This window comes from Schistocerca piceifrons, chromosome 4 (genome assembly GCF_021461385.2).
Source record: "Schistocerca piceifrons isolate TAMUIC-IGC-003096 chromosome 4, iqSchPice1.1, whole genome shotgun sequence".
In the NCBI taxonomy this organism is placed as follows: Eukaryota; Metazoa; Arthropoda; class Insecta; order Orthoptera; family Acrididae; genus Schistocerca; species Schistocerca piceifrons.
In genome coordinates this window covers 428141537-428156490 of record NC_060141.1, presented here as the reverse complement: position 1 = coordinate 428156490, position 14954 = coordinate 428141537, and positions in this window count along the sequence as shown.

Below are 14954 nucleotides of genomic sequence, written 5' to 3'. Positions count from 1 at the left end.
ATTTTTCTTTTGTTTCCTTTACTGCTTGCTCAATATACAGATTGAATAACATCGGGGAGAGGCTACAACCCTGTCTCACTCCTTTCCCAACCACTGCTTCCCTTTCATGCCCCTCGACCCTTATAACTGCCATCTGGTTTCAGTACAAATTGTAAATAGCCTTTCGCTCCCTGTATTTTACCCCTGCCACCTTCAGAATTTGAAAGAGAGTATTCCAGTTAACGTTGTCAAAAGCTTTCTCTAAGTCTACAAATGCTAGAAACGTAGGTTTGCCTTTTCTTAATCTTTCTTCTAAGATAAGTCGTAAGGTTAGTATTGCCTCACGTGTTCCAACATTTCTACGGAATCCAAACTGATCTTCCCCGAGGTCCGCTTCTACCAGTTTTTCCATTCGTCTATAAAGAATTCGCGTTAGTATTTTGCAGCTGTGACTTATTAAACTGATAGTTCGGTAATTTTCACATCTGTCAACACCTGCTTTCTTTGGTATTGGAATTATTATATTCTTCTTGAAGTCTGTGGGTATTTCGCCTGTCTCATACATCTTGCTCACCAGATGGTAGAGTTTTGTCATGACTGGCTCTTCCAAGGCCATCAGTAGTTCTAATGGAATGTTGTCTACTCCCGGGGCCTTGTTTCGACTCAGGTCTTTCAGTGCTCTGTCAAACTCTTCACGCAGTATCGTATCTCCCAATTCATCTTCATCTACATCCTCTTCCATTTCCATAATATTGTCCTCAAGTACATCGCCCTTGTATAAACCCTCTATATACTCCTTCCACCTTTCTGCCTTCCCTTCTTTGCTTAGAACTGGGTTGCCATCTGAGCTCTTGATATTCATACAAGTGGTTCTCTTCTCTCCAAAGGTCTCTTTAATTTTCCTGTAGGCAGTATCTATCTTACCCCTAGTGAGACAAGCCTCTACATCCTTACATTTGTCCTCTAGCCATCCCTGCTTAGCCATTTTGCACTTTCTGTCGATCTCATTTTTGAGACGTTTGTATTCCCTTTTGCCTGCTTCATTTACTGCATTTTTATATTTTCTCCTTTCATCAATTAAATTCAATATTTCTTCTGTTACCCAAGGATTTCTATTAGCCCTCGTCTTTTTACCTACTTGATCCTCTGCTGCCTTCACTACTTCATCCCTCAGAGCTACCCATTCTTCTTCTACTGTATTTCTTTCCCCCATTCCTGTCAATTGTTCCCTTATGCTCTCCCTGAAACTCTCTACAACCTCTGGTTCTTTCAGTTTATCCAGGTCCCATCTCCTTAAATTCCCACCTTTTTGCAGTTTCTTCAGTTTCAATCTGCAGTTCATAACCAATAGATTGTGGTCAGAATCCACATCTGCCCCTGGAAATGTCTTACAATTTAAAACCTGGTTCCTAAATCTCTGTCTTACCGTTATATAATCTATCTGATACCTATTAGTAACTCCAGGATTCTTCCAGGTATACAACCTTCTTTTATGATTCTTGAACCAAGTGTTAGCTATGATTAAGTTATGCTCTGTGCAAAATTGTACAAGGCGTCTTCCTCTTTCATTTCTTCCCCCCAATCCATATTCACCTACTATGTTTCCTTCTCTCCCTTTTCCTACACTCGAATTCCAGTCACCCATGACTATTAAATTTTCGTCTCCCTTCACTACCTGAATAATTTCTTTTATCTCGTCATACATTTCATCAATTTCTTCATCATCTGCAGAGCTAGTTGGCATATAAACTTGTTCTACTGTAGTAGGCATGGGTTTTGTGTCTATCTTGACCACAATAATGCGTTCACTATGCTGTTTGTAGTAGCTAACCCGCACTCCTATTTTTTTATTTATTATTAAACCTACTCCTGCATTACCCCTATTTGATTTTGTATTTATAACCCTGTAATCACCTGACCAAAAGTCTTGTTCCTTCTGCCACCGAACTTCACTAATTCCCACTATATCTAACTTTAACCTATCCATTTCCCTTTTTAAATTTTCTAACCTACCTGCCCGATTAAGGGATCTGACATTCCACGCTCCGATCCGTAGAATGCCAGTTTTCTTTCTCCTGATAACTATAAAATGTAAAACACCGGTCTTATATAGATATAAAAGTTGTTAGATTTTGTTCCCCTTCTTTGCCCTAGATGCGCGCGTCCTTTATAAGATAGTCTTTATTTTTCAGAAGCCTAAAATATGACACATTCAGTTACAAACCTGGTTAAGTATTGCATTCATTTTTAGGTTTTAATATAAATTTTCTTTTGTATTGTTACAGAATCTGAAGATGGTCATTGTAACGCCGAAACGAGTTATGACTGTGTCATAAGAATGTGATTGTGTTTATAAATAAACAAAAAAAAATTCTAAATCGTTTTGTAATTTGTTTTGATCTTCTGACTACTTTACTTGTCGATAAACGACAGCACCATCTGCAAACAATCTACGTCGGCTGCTCAGATTGTCTCCCAAATCGTTTATATAGATAAGGAACAGCAAAGGGCCTATAACACTATCTTGGGGAACACCAGAAATCACATCTGTTTTGCTCGATGGCTTTCCGTCAATTACTGCAAACTGTGACCTCTCTGACAGGAAATCACGAATCCAGTCACATAACTGAGACGATATTCCATAAGCACGCAATTACTCTACAAGCCGCTTGTGTGGTACAGTGTCAAAAACCTTCCGGAAATCCAGAAATACGGCATCCATTTAAAATCCCTTGTCAATAGCAATCATCATTTGGTGCGAGTAGAGAGCTACTAGTGTTCCATAAGAACGATGTTTTCTAAATCCGTGTTGACTGTGTGTCAATAGACCGTTCTGTTCGAGGTGATTCATACTGTTCGAAAACAATATATGTTCAGAATCCTGCTGCATATCGACGTTAATAATATGGGACTGTAATTTAGAGGATTACTCCTACTACCTTTCTTGAATATTGGTGTGACCTGTGTAACTTTTAAAGTCTTTGGGTACGGATCTTTCGCCAAGGGAACGTTTGTATAAGACTGTTATGCATGGCGCTATTGTATCAGCATACTCTGAAAGGAACCTAACTGGTATACAGTCTGGACCAGAAGACTTGCTTTTATTAAGTGATTTACGTTACTTCACTACTCAGAAGACATTTACTTCTACGTTACTCATGGTGGCAGCTGTTCTTGATTCGAATTCAAGAATATTTGCTTCGTCTTCTTTGGTGAAAGAATTTCGGAAGGCTGTGTTTAGTAATTCTCCTTTGGCAGTACTGTCGTCTATAGTATTTTCATTGCTATTGCACACAGAAGGCATTGATTGTGTCTTGCCGCTAGCATACTTCACATATGACGAGAATCTCTTTGGATTTTCTGCCGGCTTTCGAGACAAAGTTTAGTTGCTGAAACTGTTATAGGCATCTCGTATTGAAGTCCGCACTAAATTTCGAGCTTCTGTGAAAGATCGCCAATGTTGAGACTTTTGTGTTCGTTTAAATTTGGTACGTTTTTTTCGTTGTTTCTTCAACAGTGTTCTGACCTGCTTTGTGTGCCAAGGAGGGTCAGCTCCGTCGTTTGTTAACAAAACAGTTTTTAACCGTCAGCTGTTCTCAGCTCATGCCAGTCTGTCAGCCTAATGTCTTGTAAGTACAAAACTCCTCCTACAAACTGATTCATTTCTACATCAATTAGTTTCTTTAATTATTCAATGAACCTCATACATGTCACCTCTTACACAATTATAACACAGTAGGAGACTGGGTTGAGAAGCCTACTTTGTTGGGATGGCGGAGCGTGGAGTTTGGTGGAACAGGCCGGTAACTGCGTAGGGCACTAATGATACAACATTAGCAGAACAAGAATTTGTTAGATTACAGTTTACAAGCGTGTTTTAATCCCTGTGTCGGCTCCCAAGCCGGCAGCAATTCAACACTCGGCCTGGGAACGTGCTGACGCTCTCTCAAACAACCTCTGGTGGACGTCGGCCAGCGGCGTCCGGCTACCGTAATCACGGTGTCGGGCGGGCGGCAGGCTGTGTTGGCTAACCACGTAGCCGTTGAACAGACCTAGCTGCCCAGGATGGAGACTGCGTTTTACCAGAGCACTCTCGTAAACATCGAAGGGGTGTGCCTGGGTAATCTCTCAGCAGCTCTGCACGGTGAAGAGATGAACGAGAGCCTAGCCCTTCCGTCAAGGAAAGCCAGGAATGTAGGATAACTGCTTACAGGTCCTAGTAGGATACAGCAGCGGTTAGCTTGCCTCCCGAATACTGCAACAGCTGGGTAGTGCGCCAAACACAATGACACAGAAGACCCAAAGAAACTGGTACAATTGCCTAATATCGTGTAGGCCCCCCGTGAGCAAGCAGAAATACCGCAACACGACATGGCATAGATTTGACTAATGTCTGAAATAGTGTTAAAGGAACTGACATTACAAACCCTGCAGAGCTGTCCATAAATCCGTAAGAGTACGAGGGGGTGGAGATCTCTTCTGAACAGCACGTTGTAAGGCTTCCCAGATATGCTCAATAATGTTTATGTCTAGGGAGTGCTTAAACTGAGAAGAGTGTTCCTGGAGCGACTCTGTAGCAATTCTGCTACCTGCCAGACACTTTATGTTATTGGGCAAATGATCGAAGATTTTTGTTGCTGAATAATGTACTTCTTTTTGAGTAACTGACAGCTTCAATAACGGATAGGAAACGTCATTTTTTTCTCTAGTGTTGTCCTGCTGGAATTCCCCAAGTCCGTCGGAACGCACAATGGACATGAACGAATGCAGGTGATAGGACAGGAAGCTTACGGGCGTACCACCTGTCAGAGTCGTATCCAGACGTATTAGGAGCCTCGTATACTCCAGCTGCACACGCCCCACACCTTTACAGAGCCTCCACCAGCTTGAACAGTCCCTTGCTGACATGCAGGATCCACAGATCCATGAGGCTGTTTCCATAGCCGTACACGTCCTACCGCTCGATACGATTTGAAACGAGACTCGTCCTGCCAGACAACATATTTCCAGTCACCAACAGTCCAATGTCGGTGTTGACGGGCCCAGGCGAGGCGTAAAGCTGGTGGCGTGCAGTCATCAAAAGTGCACGAGTGGGTCTTCGTCTCCGAAATCCCATATTGATTATGGTTCAAACGCTGACACTTGTTGATGGCCCAGCAGTGAAATCTACAACAGTTTGCGGAAGGGTTGCATTTCTGTCACGTTGAACGATTCTCTTCAGTCCTCGTTGGTCCCATTCTTGCAGGATCTTTTTCCGGCCCCAGCGGTGCCGGACATATGATATTTTACCGGATTCCTGATATTCACGGTACACTCGTGAAATGTTCGTACGGTAAAATCAGCACTTCATCGCTACATCGGAAATGTGTCCCATCGCTCGTGCGCCGACTATAACACCACGTTCAAACACACCTAAATCTTGATAACCTGTAATTGTAGCAGCAGTGACCGGACTAACTACGCCAGACACTTAGACACTTGTTGTCTTATATAGGTGTTGCCGACCGCAGCGTCGTATTCTGCCTGTTTATATATCTCTGTGTTTTAATACACATGCCTATACCAGTTTCGCTGGCGCTTCAGTGTAGGATGTCTGCTTACAGATACCAGTGGGACGCAGCAGCGGCTAGCGTGCCTCCCAAACACTGCGACAGTTGGACAGCGCGCCAAACACAATTAGTTCGGCTCAGAAAGCCAAAGGTAGAAGTCTCCTACTCTTCTCATCGGTGGTTGCGAGATCAGCAGGTCACAGCAGTCGAGTACGGTAGACCGGACAGGTAGTATACTTGAAGACGGAAGTCGTCTTGGCGAACGGTAGCAGCACATCAGAGGTTTGGTTTTATAGCTGACGTACTGCAACATAAAGATGGAGACCAAGGCTCAGAAACCCGGTTATTTGTCTGAAGCAATTACATTATTGCTGGCAGGTGATGACCGAATGTGGCGTACTTTTCCGGGCTCGTCAATGGTCTTCACCATTCTCGTTTTGCCTTCCCGCCTTATCAGCACTCTGGTAGGTGTTCTCGTGAAAATTTTACCTTCTCTTACGAAGTTGTGTTGTTAGAATTACGTGATATCTTCTCTTCACGGATGTCATGTTGCTGAGTTTACAATTCAAGCTTCTCGCTCGCGCAAGGTGAGGCAATATCTTTTGGGTTTGTTCTGCTTTCCACAATGTTGGCGTACTGCCTGTTTGTTGTTTTAATTGAAATATGGGAATTGGCATGGATCACCTTAGCTTGGTGCTGGCTGGAGAGGATGCCGAGAAAATTTTACGTTTGCGCGTAATACATTTCCGCTGTCTAACAATACAAGTGTAAAACCACCATTGAATGGTCACCTCAAATAATAAAAAGAGATTTACATAACGTAACTCATCAAATGGACGTACTTGGTGTAACAAAAAGAGGCATAACCCAACGGATTTCAGTCAAGCATTCAAGGCACATAAGGGTAAAAAAGTAGGCTTTATCTTACGATGCAATAAAATGAAACACGGGTTATGCAGAATCAAAAATGGTTTATATACAAAAAGGTGAAAATTATTTACCCGCATCATAGGACACTTTTTCACAGAAGCCAAGTATTTCTCTAATAACAGTGACACAGCACAGCACTTGGAGAGTGTAAGACTGTACTGGATGGTTTGTGTGCAGCGATACATCAGATCAACTTCTCAAGAATAAACCCGAACAACAAGATATGGCTGGCCGGAGTGGCCGAGCGGTTCTAGGCGCTACAGTCTGGAACCGCGTGTCTGCTACGGTCGCAGGTTCGAATCCTGCCTCGGGCATGGATGTGTGTGATGTCCTTAGATTAGATAGTTTTAAGTAGTTATAGGTTCTAGGGACTGATGACCACAGCAGTTAAGTCCCATAGTGCTCAGAGACATTTGAACCATTTGAACCAACGAGATATGCATAGTCTCTTATTCATACATCGCTTCGTCCTTTGAAAAAAAAAAAAAATTAGAGAAGCCCCTAAACACAGAAGAGTCTCTTTCACAGAATAACGTTTTCATAGTTTCAGGTGCATGTAAATCTAGCATATCTAAACATTGCGCGGTTGTCTCCTTGCACACGTAGACGCCGAAGTCTGCCTAGAAGACTCGCACGGGGAGTTCTCCGCGTGGTGCCTGCTTTGGCAAAGTACGTGCTCCAGGCCGTGTGTTATTCCGCATTCCGAAGCGCTGTTTGAAGCGCAGTTAAACACGTCTCTTGCCTGTCTGTGTTCAGAGCGTAAACATCTGCACCAGCGAATGCGACGCATCCGCAGTGCAGGAGGCCCTCATCTTTATCTCCACACTTTCTGTTAAACACTCACTCTCACCAAGTAATCTGGCCAGTAAAGCTTTCATTTATTCTCTACTACGTGCATCAACTTCACGACTGCGCGCGATATGTAAGTGAACGAAATAAAGATGACAATATGCAGGACGTATCGTAATTATTGGCGAAAACACAGATCTGCAAACAAGGAGCCACTGAATTCATTATCCTAGTTACTATAACGGTATTTAAATGTAAGATTTTCTGTCAAGTCCCCAGCCATGGGTCTCATATTTCATCCGGGGCCCAAGTTTGGGAAAAAGAATGCAATATTGGGGTTAACGGCCCGTCGACAGCGAGGTCATTAGACAGATCATAAGCCCGGATTGCTTCAAGGATGGGGAAGGAAATCGTTCGTGTACTTTCAAAGAAACTACACCGGAAATTGCTTGGAGTGATTTAGGGAAATCACAGGAAACCTAAATCAGGGTGGTGGGACGCGGATTTGGACAGTCGTCCTAACGAATGCGAGCGCAGCGTGCTAAACACAGCGTCATCTCGCTCGGATCCTTGGTTGGTAAATGAGGTAGGATGCTTGATGGGCACCGGCACTTTTGATACTGATGTAAGACGACATTTAACGTGCCTGTATGGTCCAAGATCAGTAGGTCGAATCAGATCACGTGACTTCAGTCCTTTGTATTTTCTGTCTTGGTCACCTCAGAAGTGAAGTTTACGGCAGTCCCGTTGATGCAGTTGAAGAAACTCACGCAGCGAATTCTACAGAATATACAAGATAATGCGGGGAAGTTTGACAAAATTCCAGAGCGGGAGGATGACACGTAGATCACGTCCTTCAACAATAAATTTTAACACGCAAGGCGCTGAAGTACACTCATGCTCATAAACTAAGGATAATGCTGATACATGGTGAAACAACGCTCTGGTGGGCGGTTTGCGGGCTTAAATCACCTCGCGGTATGACCATGCGGTGCATTTGACCCGCGGTCGTCGCACGGTGGCGCTGGCAGCAATCCACATGCGCAGAGGTGTGTTGGTGCATGTCAGAGTATGGTGCAGCGAGAAAGTGTGCAGACGTTTTCAGACGTGCTAATGGTGACTGTGTGTTGAAAATGGCTCAAAGAACACATATTGATGACGTTGTGAGGGGTAGAATACTAGGGCGACTGGAGGCTGGTCAAACACAGCAGGTCGTAGCACGGGCCCTCCGTGTGCAACAAAGTGTGATCTCAAGATTATGGCAACGATTCCAGTAGACAGAAAACGTGTTCAGGCGCTACAGTGCGGTATGTCCATAGTGTACAACACCACAAAAACACCGTTACCTCACCATCAGTGCCCGCAGACGGCCACGAAGTACTGCAGGTAACTTTGCTCGGGACCTCACCGCAGCCACTGGAACTGTTGTCTCCAGATACACAGTCTACAGACGACTGAACAGACATGGTTTATTCGCCCGGAGACCGGCAAGGTGCATTCCACTGACCCCTGGTCACAGGAGAGCCCGTAAAGCATGGTGTGAAGAACACAGTACATGGTCACTGGAACAGTGGTCCCAGGTTATGTTCACGGACGAGTCCAGGTATAGTCTGAACAGTGATTCTCGCCGAGTTTTCATCTGGCGTGAACCAGGAACCAGATACCAACCCCTTAATGTCCTTGAAAGGAGCCTGTATGGAGGTCGTGGTTTGATAGTGTGGGGTGGGATTATGATTGGTGCACGTACACACCTGCATGTCTTTGACAGAGGAACTGTAACAGGTCAGGTGTATCTGGACTTCATTTTACATCAGTATGTCCGCCTTTTCACGGATGCAGTGGGTCCCACCTTCCTCCTGATGGATGATAACGCACTAACCCACCGATCTGCCATCGTGGAGGGGTACCTTGAAACAGAAGATATCAGGCGAATGGAGTGGCCTACCTGTTCCCCAGAACTAAACACCATCGAGCACGTCTGGGATGCTCTCGGTTGACTTATCGCTGCAAGTCTTCAAACCCCTACGACACTTCAGGAGCTCCGACAGGCACTGGTGCAAGAATGAGAGGCTATACCCCAGCAGCTGTTCGACCACCTTATCCAGAGTATGCCAACCCGTTGTGAGGCCCTGGTACGTGTGCACGGTGATCAGATCCCATATTGATGTCGGGGTACATGCGTTTTGTAGCACATGTGTTTCGGGACGGTTTTCTCAACTTATCACCAGTACTGTGGACTTACAGATCTGTGTCGTGTGCGTTCCCTATGTGTCTATGCTGTTAGCGCCAGTTTTGTGTAGTGCCACGTTGTGTGCCGCTACATTCTGTAATTATCCTTAATTTATGAGCATGAGTGTAGTATTGTATTACTTGTTAACTAAACTTCCGGAAAAAAATTAATACACCTGTAAAGACGACATAGATTTTGATCCGATAACGTCATGTGCCATCTGGAGGATAGTAGAGGTAACTGATAATGCTTTCAACGTCGTCCGCCAACAGATAGCGTAGTGAAAAAGCTACCAGAGCGCCATCTGTGTCTACCGTTTAATAGGGAATGTCATAGTCAGAAGGCTCAATGTGTGAAACAAACAGGCAACCATATCACAGAGATGCACTCGTTTTTCCTACAGCCAAATGAGCAACTTTGAAAGAAGTCAAATTGTGACCTTCCCAGTTGCAGGATAGTCTTTGCGGAGAATTGCCTCACAAGCTGGAGTGCAGCGTCAGCTGTGCAACGATGCTGCTATTAGAAGTCACGTGAACTCTCACAGCCATAGACGTCCACTCAACACATAATCGTCGTACTGTAAGGGCAGCAGTGGCTGATCGTGTAGCTACTGGGGTGAGTCAAATGAAAACCTTAAATATTTTTTTAAATATTATTTATTGCGCAGAAGTGGTACAGAGCTGTATCGCTTTTCAACATAATGTCCCCCACGCTCAATGCAAGTCCTCCAGTGCTTACAAAGTGCATAAATTCCTTTAGAAAAAAATTCTTTTGGTAGTCCGCGCAACCACTCATGCACCGCGAGGCGTACCTCTTCATCAGAACGGAACTTCTTTCCCCCCATTGCGTCTTTGAGTGGTCCAAACATATGGAAATCATTTGGGGCAAGGTCTGGTGAGTATGGTGGATGAGGAAGACACTCAAAATGCAGATCTGTGACTGTTTTAACTGTTGTATGGGCAGTGTGGGGCCTTGCATTGTCGTGTTGCCAAAGGACACCTGTTGACAGCAATCCACGGCGCTTTGATTTGACTGCAGGCCACACATGACTTTTTAGGAGATCTGTGTACGATGCACTGGTGACAGTGGTCCCTCTAGGCATGTAATGCTCCAAAATGAAGCCTTTTTCGTCCCAAAAGAGAGTCAGCATAACCTTCGCTGCTGATGGTTCTGGTGATGAGGAATGGCGCCATTCCTTGCTCGCTCTCTTCGTTTCCGGTTGGTGGAAGTGAACCCAGGTTTCGTCCCAAGTAATGATTCTTGCAAGGAAGCCATCACCCACTCCTTCAAAGCGCCGAAGAAGTTCTTCACAAGCATCAACACGTCGTTCTCTCATTTCAGGAGTCAGCTGCCGTGGCACCCATCTTGCAGACACTTCGTGAAACTGGAGCACATCATGCACAATGTAGTGTGCTGAGCCATGACTAATCTGTAAACATGCTGCAATGTCATTCAGTGTCACTCGACAATTGTCCTTCACTACGGCTTCAACTGATGCAATGTTCTGTGGAGACATAACTCGTTGTGCCTGACCTGGACGAGGAGCACCTTCGACTGAAGTCACATCATTTGCGAACTTCCTACTCCACTGTGACAAACAAGCATCACCGTACTGAACCTTCATTCATCGATGAATTTCAATAGGTTTCACACTTTCACTACGCAAAAACCGAATAACAGAGCGCTGTTCTTCCCTGGTGCAAGTCGCAAGTGGGGTGGCGATTTTTATACTGATACTGCGACCCACAGGCCATTCTGCACGCTGTTTGTAGCACGCTTACCAACTTACGGGATAACGGCGCGAAATTTCGATTTGTTATTACTAATTTAAGGTTTTCATTCGACTCACCCTCGTACTACAGCACAGATAAGAGAGCTTGTCAGCCACACATGTGAACACGAACTGTTGCGGATCCAGTATTAGCAGTGGGACTACAGACACGCACACCTCTAGTCCGTCTTCCACTCTCGCCACAGTGTCGACGTGTGCAGCGCGACTGGTGCAGTTAGAGGACCACTTGGAAGATGGAATGGCGCGTCTTGGTCTTCAACGATGAAAGTAGGTTCTGCCTGCAAGCAAGTGATGGTCATCTGCGCGTACGACATAGACCTGGTAAGCCCTGTTTCATAGAGTGCATTCGTTCAAGACACACTGGCTCCACTCCAGATCTTATGGTCTGGGATGCTATAATCTGCAACTCACGTTCACCTTTGATGTTTCTGAAGGGCACGCTAACCAGCACTCGGTACGTGCAGAATGTTGTTAGACCCACTCTTTTGGCGTTCTTGCATCAGGAAGGTGATTTTTCGTTCCAACAGGATAATGCTCGCCCAAACAGTGTCCGTGAAACTTGACGTCTTCTGTAAGATGTGCAGCAACTTCCCTGGTCAGCACCATCTCTGGACTTGACTCCAGTCGAGCACATGTGGGGTACGACGGGACGAGAAGTGACTCGTGCGGCTCGTCAATAAACAACTCTTACAGAGCTACGTGAACAGGTCGAGCACGTACCTCAGAACCGCTTGTGCTATTATCTGTAAATGTAATCATTTCATATACTTCATACGCACTGTTGTAACAATAAATTTTGAGTGAAATGGAAACCTTTAAAATGGTGTACTATTTTTTTCCAGCAGTGTAGTAAATGGGCTGACCTTTGAGAACAAGTATATGGGTACTAGATCGAAAAGTTTATGTATGCACTAAATAGGGCAACATTTCATACTGAATATATCTGTTGTAGTGAGTGGAAGGGTTAGGTTGAATTGGGTGTGACATATTCCTTTAAAAGAGATTGGCTTTATTACGGTTTCAACTTCCAACAAACACATTTGTCTAAAATAATTGAATCCACTAACAGTTTCTTTATTACAACTTTCAAAACCCCAAAATTCCCAGTAAACGTTTATTTTAATGTTATAAAAAGCCTTTTGGAACCACGAGAAGCATGAATGCATATCAGGAACGGCTGTAGACTCGGGGACTACCTTTTTATTAAGCGTCCGTTAATCAACAATGGGACGCAACCTCCCCCACCCCCACCCTCCGAACCACCAACCCGCTGCAGTTTGGGCACCACAAACCACTAATTAGTAAATAAATGTGGGAATTAGGATGGTGTAACAGTTTCCTCACGTAGCATTTCATCAGTAGTTGCCTGCAACACTTTCATTTGAAGTGGTGACAACCTGTGTGGTGGACGCATTACGGGAATGTTATCCGTCAATTCAAATTTATACTCGGCTTCTTTAACCTTCCCTAATCTATCACTGCGTACCTCACTAAATCCTTCACGTAACTAAACAATGTGTCCCCTATATTCGGAATGCAAATGTCCGAGAATTTACATGGTAATATCAGTATCCAGTGAGTTAATTACACGCTTCCAGAGCCCTAAACCGCCATCCACTAAATGCTTACAAAACTTAATGCTCTTCTCGAGTGCAGACTCAAATTACAACTCTATCTGACACCACTGGGGAACTAATCAAACCTTACAGATAAATTCCGAACTCAAAATAGCCAGCACAGATTACAAACAATTTTAAATGAACATTTTCACGTAAAATCACCAATCTGGATCTTAATTTTAATCGTCCCCGAAATTTGCATTAGCAAGGAATTGGCTAGCTGACGGGACTCAATTCCACCCGACAATTCTGGCAATTGGCAGTGCTCCCGATGCGTTAATACCATTTCCTCGCTGCTCAGAAAGACAGAGACACCAATTCGAGCCCTGGGGATGCCCATACTTCTTCTATAATAGTCACTTCCTCACGATCCCCACCTAAGATACTGTCAACTGTGTTTAAGGCTTCCCTGCCCTGTAAAACTCCCTTACAATTAAACCACTGTACTCTAGACGACACTAGCCACCGGCTGGAGTAACTATTTGCCGTTTCTTGCCTCCCAGGGATAAACTCTTTTTCGTGCTCCTGATCAGCACGAGCTACAACTTACACATGGCTCACCAAGTTTTCTAATTGGCGGAAATACTGCGTCCACTCGCAAAGGATCGCCCTAGAGTGATCATTGAGCTGCATTCCTTCCAAAATATTTTCAACTGTTTCCCCTTTATTATAATTCAAACAAAAACTATTAGGACTATCTTTTATCCTTTTGATGTATTTCTCCAATAGTTCATCATAATGTTGCAGACCGAGGTAGCCTTTGCCGACAACCTCATATCGGGCAATGTCGCTCAAATAGTTACGACAAAGTAACTCACACTAAACGCAGTGACCGACAGTCTCCGTCACGTAGAATCAATCAATGCCTGCTCCAATCGTCCACTCACCACAGAACTCAGTAACTGATAACAATGTTCAGCACTTATTCCAAAATTTCCCCCCTGTCTTACAGTTCCAACAAGAATTTTAATGGCCTCGGTATGAGAACACTCAAGCTCCCAGCAAAACTCCATCAGAAAGGTTTGCGTAACGTAACAAAATAAACTAGACATAGCTATAGCAGGGATCCTTGAGGGGTTTTCCCTCGTGTTGGCAGACACAAGTCCCCCGGAATAACATCCCCTAAGTGAGCTAACATCCTCTGCGTTCGAACTAGCATTTCATGCAGTTGTTCACCTTCCATACAGAACCAGATGGTTTGATGCTACACAGATGTTGTACCATCCCAACACAAAGTATAACACGGGATTTAATTCTGTTAACCTGCGAGCGAGATAGCTCTCTAACCTCAAAAAAGGAAACTATTGACTGTAACGATTTTGACGTATTTTTAATACTGAACACTGCGTCACTCACTTGTGATTCCTGCAGGTCCGGCGAAGCCACCGGACGACCAATAACTTCTCGCAGATGGCGCGCTAACTCGACCGCGCTGCCCGAGGTATCACACCCGTGAATCTTTAGTCTGTACACTAACTCTTCCTTTCTCAGTTCTGCAACCCCCCCCCCCCCCAAAAAAAAAAAAAACACCTCCCTGGAATCCATGTTGAAACAGAACCACAACAATTACTATCTGGTAAACTGAATGTGATACAAGTTAATAATATTATATTTTCCCCTACCGAAGAAAAATATTATTGGTATCGCACCCACATCGCCACACCCAAACCACGCTCTGCTGCCAAAGTGTGTCAGTTCTAGTGAGTGGAAGGGCTGAGTTGATGTGGGTGTGACATATTCCTTTAAAACACTTTGTCTTTATTACAATTTAAATATCCAACAAACAAGTTTCTTTCAAATAATTTTAAAGTTCCCACTAAAATTTCTGCATTACAATTTTCAGATCCCAAAATCCCTAGTAAACGTTAATTACAATGATTTATCTTACAATTACAATATGACAGAACTGAAAAACACCTAATTGCAATTGATAACGCAGGTATAATTTTTTCACTTGACAACCCAGCTAGAAACACAACACAAACGGTTTTAGAGGAATGCAGCCTTTTAACCATGAAATGTTTTAATTGGGCAGTATATTGAAATATACTCAACTAACGAACAGC